Source organism: Parasteatoda tepidariorum, chromosome 2 (genome assembly GCF_982258835.1).
Source record: "Parasteatoda tepidariorum strain Cologne lab strain chromosome 2, Ptep-v5.0, whole genome shotgun sequence".
In the NCBI taxonomy this organism is placed as follows: Eukaryota; Metazoa; Arthropoda; class Arachnida; order Araneae; family Theridiidae; genus Parasteatoda; species Parasteatoda tepidariorum.
Window position 1 is genome coordinate 123,839,960 of NC_141756.1, and position 16,547 is coordinate 123,856,506.

General features: G+C 29.5%; 1 long non-coding RNA gene across 1 annotated transcript; it reads left to right on the top strand.

The window, feature by feature from the left end:
• The first annotated feature begins 1,307 nt into the window (after nt 1-1,307).
• Nucleotides 1,308-14,081, top strand: LOC147816152 (uncharacterized). The gene is made up of 3 exons (XR_015431065.1): nt 1,308-1,627; nt 8,919-9,181; nt 12,876-14,081. It is a non-coding gene; the product is annotated as an uncharacterized LOC147816152 (long non-coding RNA).
• Nucleotides 14,082-16,547: the final 2,466 nt, after the last annotated feature.

Below are 16,547 nucleotides of genomic sequence, written 5' to 3' on the forward strand. Positions count from 1 at the left end.
ATTTTTATCAAGCAATTAGGGGGCCCACAATGGGTTCAAAACTTTTTTAGTCGACTAAGCACGAGAGTACGCCCCAACCTAAATATTCGTGGCTACACCGTTTAAGGCTTGTGTGTGAGTAAGATTGGCTGAGCGGGATGACGCGGCTTCATATCTTTTCTTTTTTAACTATTTTTCTCTCTTTCCCAAAGAAAAATAGTTAATTTTATATATAGAACACTTTATTCAAGTTAAAATATTGTAAACGATGCTAAAAAAATAATATAAAATAAAATAAATAAACAAGAAAATAAATAAAGGAAATTTATCATTTTAACTATTATTCGTTCTTTCCGAAAGGAAAATAGTTATTTTTTATACATAGAACACTTTATTCATGTTAAAATATCGATAAAACACATTAAAAAATAATATAAATAAAATAATTAGTAAAAAAATTTAAAATTTAACCCACGATGGGTATCGAACCAAGGACCTCCTGGCCTACAAATCCTACTTACTCGCAGGCTTACCAACTGCAACACACTCAACAAGCAAATATTTAGATTTAGGTACCTCTTTACGGTTAGTCAATAAAACCTATTTTTGCCCATTGCGGGGCTCCCTAATTCGTCTATAAAAATTTTCTTTGGTATGCGATTGTTTAGTATTTTAAACTATAAATTCTGGTTTGAAAACTGTAAGTTAATATTTAATGGAGATACGTGTTGATTCGTATGTGTAGCGTCGGAACCAACATTTATTCGTCCGTAAAAGAAAGATATGTTTTAGTAAATAACAAGAATTTGAAATTAAGAAAAATACGAAAACTATTTCAAAACTATTAAATTTCGTGATAAAGTATATCGTGAAAAAGTATATTTAGTTCTGATTTTTGTCAGTTAACTGAAACGGGTAATAAATTGTTGTAGAAAATTTCAAAAGAATTTGAAGATATGTTTTATTCAAGAACAAGAATTTAAAAATAAGAAATAATGAAAACTATTTCGAAAATCGCGACCAATACAAAACGATTGATTGCGCGATAAAGTATTTTGCTCTCGTTTCTAGTTCTGATTTTCGTCAGTACTTCTTAAAATAGTAAATCATTTCATAACTTGTAAATCAATGTTATTGAAGTATGTTAAATCAATTTTTCACATACACTTCAAGAAATTCTAGATGCACAAAAATTCCATGTAATATTTAGTTGAAACTTTCTTAATCGGCTCTAGTTCAGAACATTTGAAATAACTAATTTTTTAAAATTATAAATCATTTCACAACTTATTTTAATATCAAGAAAATCTGGATGCAAAAAAATTTCACTTACATTTGTTCAAAACTTTTTTAATTGGCGAATTTTGAATTGGCGACTTTAGTTCGGAAAATTTCAAATAACTAATTAGTGAGAAGCAAGGATTATAACAACCCTGGAACACAAAACAAATTAGAATTCTCTCTCTTCTTGTGGAACAAGGCTTAATTTTTAAAGTTTCTGTAATTTGATTAGAGACGTTAAATATAAGTTTGTTCGTTGTTTGTTTATGTCAAAGTATAGTGGTATTTTTAACATAGTGGTATAGATATATGTTAGTGGTTTTCGAGACTGAAAGTAACAACTCAAGTCTGGCTTGTGATCTATCAAGTAAGTTTCCATTATAGTTGCTATATAATTCGTTATTACTATTCGTTTTGTTTTTACATTTATTTCATAATTGTTTACGTTAATAGTTGTGATTGAAGTGATTTTTTATTTTTATTCATAGATTTGTTTTCTTAAGAAATGCAGTTATTTTCATTAATTACGGATTTTGATTCATTTATTTATATACACTGATTTGTGTGAGGTTAAATTTCAGTAGAGATGTATTATATACTTTAAAATGGTATGTGTAAGGAATGATTATTAAATGTTTAATATTCTTACAAAGTTATTTTGGGAAGATGTTTATGAATAAATTTGTATAATTATCTGAGACAGATTAAATCACGGTTTTTATATCAATCTTTCGATATTTCAGATAGTATAAATTAAAGAATTGTTACTTAAGTAATTTTTACGGGTGCTTGATTAAGAAAATTATCTAGAAATTTTATATATATATAAGAACACACAAATATCACGCAATATTAAAATCAAGCATCATGATTCTTATTTAGGAAATTTCAAACCGCACATCGTGATTCATATTCACTTGGTTTGAAAGTAGCACACTGTGATCTCAGGAATTGAATTGTTATAAGCAGTATTTTAAAATTATGTATCCCGGTTTATATTCACGTGATTTTAAAATCAAACTTTGATTCTTCTCCGTGCTAGAGCCCCTGAATTCCTAGCCTTACTCCGTACTATTTTAAATTCAAATATTACGATTCGCAAACACTATAAATATCACGCTTCTTATTCCAATGATTTAAAAATCGCACATTGCGATCACGAAATTTAGCTTTTAAGAATTTAGTTTTCGTAGTTGTAAAAAAGTAAGTAAATTTTTCCTCTGACATACTTATAATTTAAAACATGCTTGTAATATTTATGCTCAATATTCAACACATATAATTAAAAAATTTTGTTTTAAAATTTTTTATTTTTTTTCTGAAGCCATTTTTATTATTATTTTTTAATTATTACTGAAGGATTGTTAAAATCTATCATATAGTGTTATGCATTTCGTAAATATTGTTCTAAAATGTATATTAATTGCATGAAATAATATGGCTTGTAAGGCACATGAATTAAATTTATTTGTACCTTAATTATTTCCCAAATGAGATTAAAAAATTAAATATTGATTTCTCATTTTTAAAAATTGTAATTAAAATTTGCAATATTCTAAAAGAAGAAATTGACCACAATAATGAATTTACACGCCTCCTAAGTAAACTTCGTTTGCCTCTTAAATGTCATAAATTTAGGATTAATTTTGTTCTAGGATTAAATTCAAATACAAGATTGAACTTCGCTTTGAACGAAATTTGTTTTAATTCAATGTATATAATTTTGATAGTAATATTTTTTGGAACTTTTTTGTTTTGCCCGTATGTGTACAGAACACTTCAAACAAACTTTTTTCCAATTTTTTTATCTCCCCAAATTTAACATTATATCAAATTTGAAAATTTTCAACGTGTAGTTTTATGTTAAAGTTTTTATTTCGCATTTTGAGAAAAATTTTGGAAATAAGACAATTTTAACGTAAGCATTACTTATATTCCTCCTCTCTTATCAGCAAAAATATTCAAATCACTAACCCTCTCCCTATGTTAAGTGCTTATGTCATATTTAAATAGCCCTGTATCAACCCTATTTTGCCTCTGAACTGTTTTCTTTAAATTTATCGAAATATTTCATACACTTAAAAACTAAAAATATTTTTCAAAACAAATTTTTTTTAGTTTTATTTTTAGTATTTGTACTTATATTTTTTGAAATAGTTTTATCACATTCAAATCGTTTACTCACTTTTTTTTTTACGAAATTGCTAAAGAAATGTAAAGTACGTATTTAAATATGGAGAAAAAATGTTTTTTTTTTTAAAAAGTTGTTTCTAGAAGTTATACACCGAAGTGCCATTACATTATGACCACCCTGCTAATAACATTAGCCCTCAAAACTGTTAGCACCCGCCGTGGCATTGATTCCACAAGGTGCTGATAGGTAGTCTGAGGTATCTAGTACCAAGCGCTCACCAACTGGTCCTGTAATTCCCTCACACTGCGAGGGGGTAGCGTGGCAGCACGAATTTGGTTTTCCAAGTAGGACCACAAATGCTCTATTGGATTAAGGTCAGGTGAATTTGGGGGCCTAGATATGACTTGAAAGTCACTGGAAAAATCCATGACGATGGCCCTCGAAGCAATCCATGACGATTCGACCCTTATGACATGGTGCATTATCCTGTTGGTAAACACCCCCCCCCCCGCAGGAAAAACTGTTGCTATGAATGGGTGAACCTGGTCTGCAACTATGTTCAATTAGTTTACAGACGTCAGGAATTGTTCTATGAGGATTATGGGTTCTAATGTGCCCCTTGAAAACATTGTTACTGGGCGAGAAACCATGAAAACCTGGGAGAGATCATTGTTATAGATGGGTGGGCATAATATAATGGCTCTTCGGTGTATATTGAGTTGGTTTAGAATCCAAGCTTAGCTTGAAATTAAAGATGTGAAAACCTATATGCACTTTAAATAAAATTGTTTTCTCCTATACAATATTATCTATATATTCATGAGAAATAAATGTCAATTATTCTATCCAGATATTATGCGTTTGTATTACCTATAAAAAAATACTTTATATCTTTAACAAAAATGTGAGCTTAATAGACAACTGTTTAGCTTTAACCATTGGCTGCTACGCTTTTATTAAATCGCTTTTGTATGTATTTGGCTGGAATCATGAAAACTTTCGACCTATTTTTGATGATCTAGAGGACTAAAATTTAAACTGGGAGTGCTTTATAACCGTTGTTGAACAGCCAACCCTACTTTTGGGTTTAAGACTAATTATCTTCAACTCCGTAGTCTTGTAATTTTGAACCCAATCCAGAAGACAAGGGAACTCCTGTATCAAGTATTGGGAGACATTTCGCTTTCGTGGAGGGCTTTTTGATGGAATTATAACCCGCATTATCGTTACATGGAGAGGAAAACCTCGAAAACTTCCATGGTAAGCCTGACGGCAAGGAGACCCATGATACGTCTACCACTGGGGATATTTTGCGTCAGCACTGTTGTCGGTGCAAATCAGACGCGGAATTCGTATCGACCATCCAACTCTGGGATTCGAACTCGTTTCACCTCATTTAAAGGAAAAAGCTCTCTATCCCTTGAGTCATCACGGCTCAGCTGGAACTGTTTGCGGAATGACAAAGTTTCTATCATTTTTTCTGATTGCTAGAAGTAGCTTTTATTGTCTATCGAAATTTCGACTACTTTCCGATTAGCCAGAGCATTCAAATCTCGACTAGAGCTTTATTAAAAAAAGACAATACATGTTTTAATAGCTTCCTGAAAGCGATAAGAAAATATCATTACAATTATATTCCAAACAAAATTTCCTACCAAATAAAATTGCGATTACTTTTCGTCTAGTTAGAGTGTTTAAATTTCAAATGATGTTTTGACCTTGGCTACAACAAATTACTAATTCCTAAAAATTCTAAGCTAAAATTTGTTTCAATTTTTAATTCCAGTTGAAAATCCGATCACTTTCTGGAGTAATAACAAAAAGGAAAGTAATAAAATGAAAAACTTCTTTAAAACTTTTTATGGAATTAAGAAAAAAAAGAGAAAGTAATCCTATCTGCTATGTCAGCCAATACCGACCGTCTTTCAAACGTATTTATCGTTTACCTTACGTTTATAATTAGTTACTTTTAATGACAAACATAGAATTATTTCTACGTTATTGTATACTTCTTTTTAAAAAACGTTGTTTTTAAAATTTTAATTTTATATGTGTTAAATTCATTTTTTTATGTGTCCAAGCTAAGTACATTTGTTTAAAAATGCTGCTATATATTTTTAAATATTGTTTCTATTGTAGTACTCAAATTTAAAACATAAATTCTTTACTTTTCCTATCTGTTTCATTGATGTTTTTTCTTATATATATATATATATATATATATATATATATATATATATATATATATATATATATATATATATATATATATATATATATATATATATATATATATATATATATGATCACGCATACGCATATATATATATATATATATATATATATATATATATATATATATATATATATATATATATGATCACGCATACGCATATATATATATATATATATATATATATATATGCGTATGCGTGATGAGTTGTAGATTCGTAGCCCTTATTCCGACAGAACTGTTTCCAAATTTGAAACTTAATCTGAAATATTTTCCGTAAAGATTTTGACTTCTTTTTTTTTCATGAAACAAAGAAATTGATGCGAATCTAGCTTGAATGTTAAAGGCAAGAGGAAGTGTGTAAAAAATTGTTTACTTTTGCGTATTAAACTATCAAACTAATGAAAAAAATAGAACCAATTGAAAAATATTATAACCGTTAAAAACATTAATTTAATGCCAAAAATGAAATATTTTTTTCTCTTTAGTTTAACCATGATTGAAAATCAAAATATAATTTATATATATTTTTAGACTAATATGTGATTTTGAATGTCGAAATCTAAATTTTAAATAATTTTATTCCAGAAAAATACATGAACTTTTTAATTTTTTTCTCAAGTTTTTTCGATATTGTGGATTTTTTTATTTAAAATTCTTTACCGAAGCATTTTGATTATTTTGATTAATATTACTGAAATATATAAATTGAACATTAATTTATTGGATGAAAATTATCTTTTTCTTAAGAGGAAAATGTTAAAAATCGATTATATTATAACAATCGATTACCTAGCTATCGGTTTATCGATGGGAATAACTAGGTTAACATTACTTTATTTTCTATTACAAAATGTTACTTAGATTTGACAACAGAAATCAGCGTATCTCTTAAAAAGGTGATTTGATTAAGCAACAAAAAGTAGTTTAAGAATATTATGGACGGAATACAAAACTGCGTTTATAAATTTGTCTGATTTAATAACTAATTGAACTTTTTAATTACTTAAAGAATCCTTTTTAGGATAATTTTTTTTTTTAGTTTCGTGAATTTCGAAATATTTAAAATATGATTTTGTTTGGTTACTTATATCAAAACTTTAATGTAAAATCCATTTTTTTTTATCATTGTTATAAATATTAAGCTTCTTAAATAAATATCAACTGAAAAATCTAGAAATCAAGAAAACACACAGACGTTAAAGCACTTAGTTTACACAAATATAACACAGATTACACTACCCGCTAATTCGAAGAGTTGAATCTTAATTTTATTTTTCATTAATAAATGTTCAGTTGAAGATCTGTTCCACGTGTTTTTTTTTCGTCACATCAGAAATCTCAGAACGGCGTTTGTGAATCTTTCTTTTTTTCATGATAAGCTATGTTTTATATTTGTTTCTTTAATACCAATTTGAAGTTTTAAATTAACTGTGCTATTTATTTCTAATGTTCTTTTTCAGCTGTCTTTTTTTATATCGTCGTATATATTAGGTACCAACTTGATTTTTCATTACCGTCAATTTCAAGATCTTTTTTTACTATTTTTCCACTTAGCTTTACAGTAAATATTTGTTGAATGTCTTACATTATTATAAAACATTCGAAAAGAGTTCCTGAATTTAATGAATGTTTTTGTTGAAGCAATTACGTTCTACTGATAACTAGATTCAGAAATAAATTTAAATTGTAGAGTCTAGTGTTACAATCAGTTTATTTTTCAGAAATGATTAAAACACGAATTTGTTAGTTATAGATGTACTATACGAATATGCAAATTAATATTTTTATAACACCAATACCGATTAAGATGTGCTAAACATGTAATTTTTTTTAACAGAAGAGTTTGTAATTTTTAATTGCTGCCGTTGTAATTTAAAACTAATTTGTAATACTTTCTCTTCTCTGAGTATCCTGGGATTATCATGTCTATTTTCGCCAAAACCGATATTATCACCAAAAGGTAGCTTCCGTGACAATAGACCAAATTTTATCATATTTTCTGTGTATAATCCTTGACTACGCGAGTTAGTTTTGAAAGTTTAGTGAGGAAAAATAGAGGTTCTTATTTTGTTTTGATTCTTTTTATTACACTTTTTTATTGCGTATTTTTACACTTACAGTTTTTTGTTATTTTATTATTTGATAAAATCAATGTGTTTAGAATATTTGGAAATTGTTTTTCATTATGATTGCATCAAATGACTTGCGCATTCCCGCTGACAGGTCGACGGGAAGATCCCCAAATACCTTTTTAATTTTCATTTTTAGCTAAATAAATTCAATCTAAGCTTTATAAATTTAAAATAAACATATAGCTCATTATTGATAAAAGTGATTGTAGTTTACTTAAAATTTGTTTCTATTAGTTGGATCTAAAATTACATTGCATGTCTGATACTATAAATATCCTTTTTTTTCCTGTAACTAATACCAAAATAAAATTATACTTAACCATCTTTAGGGTGACACACCTAGAGTTAGAAGCTCCATTTTAACTTTTTAATGTTTCAAAAAAAATTTTTTTTTTTTTTTTTTGAAAGAGCTGTTCAAAGTTTCAACAAATCCAGATCGCCCATAGAAAAAAAATTGCTTCATTTAATTAAACGAACATAAAACGATTAGAATGGAACTCTTTATTTTGCTATCAATTAAAAAAAATTACAACTTGAATTGGAATTTTGTTCACTTTACGTGGAAAAACGTTGTTTTGTGTTTTAAATGAAAGTGTGCGAACTTTCTCTTAACTAATGTTTTTTCAAGAATGATTTTATTACTGTTTCCCGATTACAGGGATGTAGCAGATTATGTCTATTTAGGTTTTTACAAATCTAACGACAGTCCAGAGTGGGCCAAAGGTTTGAGGATTGAGGATTTTGCCAGGGAAACTTATTCTTTGACCTGGACATCCGATTTTTTACCCCAATCACTCTAAAATCTGATTTTAAAGAATTGAGATTGTTTTAGATGTTTCTCTTATATATTTGCGTATATGTAGTTTATTTGAAAAAAGCCCTCCTCCCTCGAATGAATCGTATTTTCCCTTATTCATTTTAAATTGGTTTCATCACGGATTAAATAATCACTGATATCATACAATATTTTATCTAGGTATATATCTATGTATATATATATATATATATATATATATATATATATATATATATATATATATATATATATATATATATATATATATATATATATATATATATATATATATATGTGTGTGTGTGTGTGTGTGTCTATCATACAATTGAAAAATTATAAAAATGTTTTGGTATTTTTTAGGTATTAACGCCTTTACTGGAACTATCAGTGGGGCCTCTCAAGACTTACTAAAGAAACGTTGTTGCTTTGGAGAACATCAGAAATATGATCCGAAGACATGCCATCCTAATTTTGATCCTCTTCAGAGGGGGTGGCTCTTCTGCTTTGGTAGCCCTGACGACCTGTGTGCGAAGTAGAACACTTTACTGCAGAACAGTTTCACGAGGTACCACGGAAACCTGATTGAACTGGCAATCTAATCTGGAATTAGTTTACTGGGCATTGTAAGTACTCGTATTGATTTATTAATTGTTATTGTGGTCTTTTTTATTTTTATTTTATTTTATAATCGTCGTTGATTTAATTTTATCTCATTAAATCTTTGGGTTTAAGAATACTGATGTTCAACTCCGTAGTCATGTAATTTTGAATCCAACCCAGAAGAAAAGAGAACTCCTAGATCAAGTATTGGGAGAAATTTACCCTCGTGGAAGACTTCTTGATGGAACTAAGTCGCATTTGCCTTTCATGATTTCGGAAAACTTCGAAAAACTCCCACAGTTAGCCTGATGGCAAGGGGACTCTCACCCATGATCCGTCTACCACAGAGGATATTTAACATCAGCAGTGTGGTCGGTGTGATCACTCTGTCCTCTGAGCCAAAACTGTTCGGTCTTTTCTAATTGAAAATATTCGTATATAGAATTTTAATCTAAGTGTAAATATTATGACTTTTTTTTACCCCTTTTGTTAAATTTTTTTTCAGCCGATTTTTCTAAAAAATGTAATGTTTCAAAATAAATGCTAAATAAGGAAAAGTATTTTGCGTTTTCAAAATGTCCCAATATTGTATTTTTCCCCTTCTTTAACTTTACAACCTTTTATACTAATACTAACTTCCTTAATCTTGTGTTTTTAAGTCCCGCAATGAACTGATAGTAAAGACATGGTGGTTCCCAGTTGAACACCGAAGTCAAGCCTTACTGGCTGCGGTCAGTAAGTGGGTGGGTGGTCATTCTGATCAACCTGCGCAGGGACCGAGAGAGCACGGTATCTGCTCTCGTTAAACTGCTCTACCGTAAAATGCTCGACTTCACGCGCAGGTTATCGGGCAACCAAAGCGAAGGAGCCATCCCCTCTGCAAAAGATCAAAATTGTGATGGCACTTCTTCGGATCCTCTTCAGGGATGTTTCCCTGACCGTTGCCTATACCCCATTGTACAGCTCTAATGCGAAGTAAATAAAGTATCTTGTGTTTTTCAATACCTTTTTATCATACATTTTAATTTTGTGTTAGTTTAAAATGATAAAAAAATATTCTTTTTTATTTATATAAGTGCAAAATAGCTCTCTTTAGAGCAATGTTTCTTAACCTTTTTTCACAATGGACCCTTTTTAAAATTTTTTAAGGAGTCCCGGACCCCCTCCCTGGGAAAAAATAACTGTGAAAACAACATCAATTATTAGAAAACATTTAATTTTATTATTTTAAGAGCACAAAATTTTTAAAATTAAAATTTTTAATGTGAAGGTTGTTGCTACTGTTCCTTAATTAATAAATTGAACTGAGGGATAGTTTTCGACAAAGCAACGCGCATATCATGTTCAACATTCAATCACAAGTTTTTATTGTCACAAGTGTGGAAAATCCGGCTTCGTTAAGATACACTGTAGCTAACGGAATTATAGTTGCCATAGCTCGCTTTACAAGCAATTAGTAGGCTTCTCTCACAAAAGACCAGAACTCTCCGAGTGTTTTTGAATTGAAATCCATTTTTAGCTAGAACTTTGTTCTAAGATCAATAAGCTCATCTTTAGCAAGGTTTATATCATTGATACAGTCAATATCACAAAGAAAAGGATTAGGAATCCCCAACTCATCTTTTATATTTATCTCATCCAAAATAAAATATTTTTTACAGGAAACTTGAGGTACCTCCAGGTGTTCAGATTCCATTTTTTAAGTTATTCAGTAATAAATTATCTTACCGAGATGCATTTTCTGAAAGAACTTCGTCCAACATTTGAAAGTTTGCATATATCTCATTTTGAATTCTATTTTTTCAAAGTGGCATTTTCAAAAAGAATGCTTGTAATTTCTCAGGTGCATCCATAATGGTAATATCAGGCCCTTGAATTAAAAGACTTAATTGTTCACATGGTTAAAAATATCTTCTTCTTTTTTTTTTTTTTTTTTTTGAAATATTCGCAGAGTGGGTTATCTTTTTCTTCTAGAAAAAGTGATACTTCTGTCCCCTACATGAAAATTCGTTTCAAAACCTGTCCTCGTGCTTCTAATAAAATTCACAGTTTTAATAACTATTGATAATACTTCTTTTAAGCTGGTTGGAAGAGTTTTTGTAGCTAGTGCATGTCTATTAGGAGACTTTTTACCAATAGGGCAAAACGAGATTTATTGCCGAGCATCTCATGTGCTGCATCTGTACAAAGAGAGTGAAGTTTTTCTTTCCAGTCGAAGTCGTGTTTGGTAAAGAAAACATTTAACATTACTAAAACATTAACTGACTTTGTAGTTCGCAAAAGAGACTCACAAAATAAGAATTCCTCAGTGAGACACGCAACGAACAAAAACAAGAAGTTAATTACAGTTCGAGATGTCTGTAGTTTCATCCAGTAGCATACTAAAGGGAAATGTCGATGCTTTCAATTTATCGATGATCTGTTTCAAGATATTAAAGAAATTTCAACTATTCTTGAATGTATCACATCATTTGATAATGGAATATCCTCAAGTTTTTTTCTTTGTTCCAGTCCACAAACTAATTCAACCATATCCAGCGCACAAAGCTTAATTAACGTCTAAGCGGTTTCTTGCTTTTGACAATACGATATGCAACTTTGAGTAATGCCTCAACTAGAGGTTTTCACGAAATACCAAATGCAAGTTTGGTTAATGTTCCAGATTTCAAAAACTGGGCTTTCTTCTAAGTAAAAACTTCTAGATCTAGTAACCTGGACAAGGTGTCAAATGCACGTAGCTTGATAGGGGTTGATAAAACTAGCACAGCGGACGTCATCAGGGGGTTGCCCCTGATGGTGCAAACTGAATGCCGGTTAGTGGAGGTTGTTAAAAATATGACAGGGATATTAGAGGGCTGTGTGCTGTCCGCACTGAATTTAGGGTATCTCGATCACCTAGTTTCAAATATGTATTTTCACCGTTTAGAAAAAAAGTCAACGTTATTTAAATATTATTGATCCAAACGTTTTAAAAATTAGGAAAAGTTAACGGACCCCTAAATTATGACCCATGGACCCCTAAGGGGTCCATGAACCACAGGTTAAGAAACCCTGCTTTAGAGCATTATCTGGTAAAATATTGGTTCGATAGAGAATTATGGGATTTTTATATTTTAATATTTTATATTTTTCTTTTTTTATATTATGTATTTTAATACCCGCCCGGATATAACCGGAAATTGCCGGATGATAAATCCAAATTTTAAAAATCTTTGCTGGTTACCTGGAACTGGCTGGGTAGAAGATTTAATATGACGCAGCAAAATTTTAGTGACCACCAGTACATCTCTAGAAAAAAGTAGCCTCCACTTATATTTCTGCAACTTTGTCTTTTTTTTAATGAAAACTTCAGTTTTTCATAAGTTTATTGTTCACAATTTCCAAGTTTAATTACATGAATTATTTCATGATGTGCTTCCAAATCCACCAAATTTTACTAAAATCGAGTGTAGGGGGAGGGAAAGTGATTGATATGACGTGGAATTATTCTGTTAATTGTTTGTGATTTATTATATTGTATATGCAGAGTTTAATGAAATATTACGAAAGACTTTTCTGAATTGCTTTTCAACGGTTTAATTATTTAAGTTCAGGACATAAAATGTTATTTTCTCCTTAGTTTTAAATAAACCAAATGGAAACCCTATTTTAAAATGGATTTTGTTATTTTTTCTATAAGTTTTTTTTTAATGTAATATTTGGTGTTTTGTCTTGCAGACAGGAACAGCAAGTTGCACGTCATTGTGGACAAGGCCGAAAATAGATAAGTACATTTTCAGATTATTTTTTAGAAATTTTTGTATCAGTGCTTCCCGTATGTATCATGTCGTAAAGTTCATAGCTCAAATGTCCAGTCAACTCCACCTAATCTGATCAATATGTGTTCGATCGTCTTGATTGCACCCATTTTGCCAGACATTATCAAGACAATGATCACATATATCTCCCTTCTCGACCCATGGTATCACATATTTATATAAAACGAGACTTTCTGACTCCAGCGGCCCATGATCAAACGGACTTGATCATAATTCCTTACTCTCGTATAATAAGTAACTTCCGAAAGAACTATCGTCGAATGACGTGACATCATTATTCAACCGAACATGTCAAAAAGTAATTACTCGAAATTGAAATTCGCAAAGCGTAATAACAATGTATTAAAAATAAAAGGAGTTGAAAAATTTATAAATGTGAAATGACGATAGAATCGTTCCAAATTGAATGCTTCAAAAATTGATAACTCAAATTCGTAACAATGTATTAAATGCAGCGAAATTTAGTTAAAAAGCCATTTAGAAGCAGCAAAAAAAAAAAAAAAAAAAAAAAACATCGAAACAATCTTTTGTATTGCAAACGAAAATTAACTATTCATTATGGGTAAACATTCATTGTTTGAATATTTATTAGTAGTGATATATTAGGGGATAACTTTTCATACATCGATCAAATTCGGTTAAATAATATCAGGGTAAAGATTTAAAATACGGCACAATCTGAGGGTACCTTTTGATAGATTACAATTTAATACAGCTTACAATTTAATATGAAAAAGTTATCCCAATATATGAAAAGTTATAGTAATGATCAGAATTTCTCGAATTAACTGTCAATCATATTGACTTAAAGGAACTACTTCAAATATCTAATTAAGTTACAGAATCAGACAAAAAAACGCTCTTGCTTTCTCAGAATAAATATGTAACTGAGAAACATTGCTTATAAAACGAATTTAACTTATTAAAATAGGAATGATTAGAATTTGAAATTACTTATGTATTTCTTGTAAATGTCGGAAGAGTAATTAAATTAAACTAAATTAATCAAAACTAATATTAATTACAAGTATTACTTTAATTAGGCATGTGATTAAAATAAAAGTAAGGCTTAAATTTGAACTATTTTGATGGCATTACCCTTAACGTTAAAAGGTTAATTTTTGAATAAAATTATTATAATATGAATAAACTTATTATAATTATTAAAAATATTACATTTATAACACTGATTACATATTACATTTGTAATCAGTGTTTGTATTTCTATGAAAGAAAAAAAAATCAGTGGCGTAAAGCTATATTTGTGTGACACTTTTTTAAATCTGTAAAAAGTAGACACGACGGTAAAAGTTTTACATTTTGAATAGAAAGACAATTTTTTCAACTAAAAGTTAAATAACTTCTTAATCTGTTGTGCATTTTCAATTTTCAAGCATTGTGTTACCTCTTACAATCTTTTAATCTTATACATTCTTGTGTTTTATTTTCTCCTACCATGAATTTTAAATTAAATCTAAATTAACGCTCGCGTTTAGGGCAATTTATGTAGTATTTATTGTCTAAATAGTTTTTTTTTATTAAAGTAATTGTGAAAATTGAGTAACTCCATCTCATCATTCAAGAGGAAGTGGAATTTTTCAGGAAATGAGGAGGAAAAAGGTTCAGAACCCCCTCTGCTCTGATTGAAACCAAATAAAAAAAAATGAAAAAAAAAAAGCGATGCGTATTGCACCTACACAAATTAAATTTCTTTAAAATGTTTTGTCTCCGAGCTGCAAATACTTCACTTCCAAACTTATCCATAGCTTGATAAATGCTCAGAAAATCCTATTCTTTCAAGTGATACTTTTTTATTATTAATACATTTGATTAGAATGCAAAAGCTACCGAATTTTGGGCCAAATTTTCAATCTAAAAACTAGAGTTTGATCGACTGCAAAATATCGAATTTTAATAATGAAAGAAAAATAATTAAGTACAGAAAAATATATTTCAAAACAAAATTTTGCAATGGATATTTATATTCTAAGCTGGAAATTTTTTCTGTATTTTCTGTTGCCTTCATTTGTAACTGCATCTATGATAAGATTATAAGCAATTTTAAACGTCCATATACTTCTGAGTGGTATTTTAAAATGATAAAGCTGGAATATTGTAGGCATATGTTCTGGGGATTTTAAAAGGGGTTTAGGGAGAAGGTACGAAGCATTAACAAAAAGGGAGTTCCGAATCACGTGTTAGAAACCCTAATTGTAATAACTTATTGTGAAACAAAGAAAAAGGGGAATTTTTTTTCCAGCCCTTAATGGACCGCCATTTAAATGGCACTTTTATTTTTAGGGTGTCTACAATCTCTTTATTATGAATTATATTCAATTAAAATACTTAATAAAAGCGCCCCAATTTTTTTAGATATGAATGTGGCTTTATTCATTAGTAGTACTAAACATCTATTCCTCATTTGAATAAAAGTTATCTTTTTGTAACAGCGTTTCACAATAAGCTCCTACAATGACATCACGCAACTCGTAGAACGATTTTGCCACAGTTCAAAATAGTGTTATTCTTAAAGTTTTTAACTTACAAATTTCGAAGCTCTGAATTTATTTAAAGATAAAGCACACTTCTATCATTTAACTGTCAAAGCCTTTTTGTGGTTCAGTGGTTGCGGACATGCTGAGATTGTGGTGCCCTACGAGTGTGATGCCTTATTTTTTCTATTCAAAACAAGCTCAGAAAGTTGTAGTTTTGTTTCGAGTCTATATCGATTAAAGCAGGGGTGCCAACAATTACAATTTATCCGCAATCATTACGCTTTCATTGTCATTGTCTTACTTTCAAATAATAAAATTTATACTTTTTAAGAATTTCCGTAATAAGCAGTTTAAAGTAAGCTTATTTTCCTCTCCATTACAAAGAGTTATGACATTTTTATGGTCTGCAACTAATCTGAGATTTTTTTCTACTCCTCAAACAATTCTACAAGTAAGAAAAAACAATGTTTTGATAGAAACTTATAAAAAAGAGAAAGAAACTTTATATTTCCTTCCAATAAGCTAAACTTCTCTCCTTATGGAAGAGCATATTAGAAGGATAACTAAAACTGATGCTGGATCATAAATTTTTTAAGGTTCAAGTGCAACATGACAAAAAACCGTGAAGGCTAGTTTTTAATGAACTAAGACCTTGAAAATTCATTCCATTTCATTTTACCATCTTATAAAGTTTCAACTTTGCATAATTTTTAAAATAGTTTCTTTTTTATCTAAATGTTATTTTTTGTTTAATAGTAAATCCATGCATAATTTTATTAAAATTTTATACCTTTATCATATTAGGTTGTATATACACCTTAAAATTGCTCTAATTTATATTCCGTTTATATTTTGGTGCTCTGATGTCTGATAGCTAAATTGGAAAGTTGGCACCTCTGCAAAAGTCAGCATTTTAAAATATAAGACTTTAGAGTAAAGTCTGTATTAGAATAGTAAAAAGGTAGTGAAAAATCTCGAAATATCGGAGGTGGAATAAAATGTTTAAATTTAAAAAACCAGAGTTGCGTCAAAAATAAACCATCACTGTTTTATGTTAGATGAAGCTATTTGGTGAG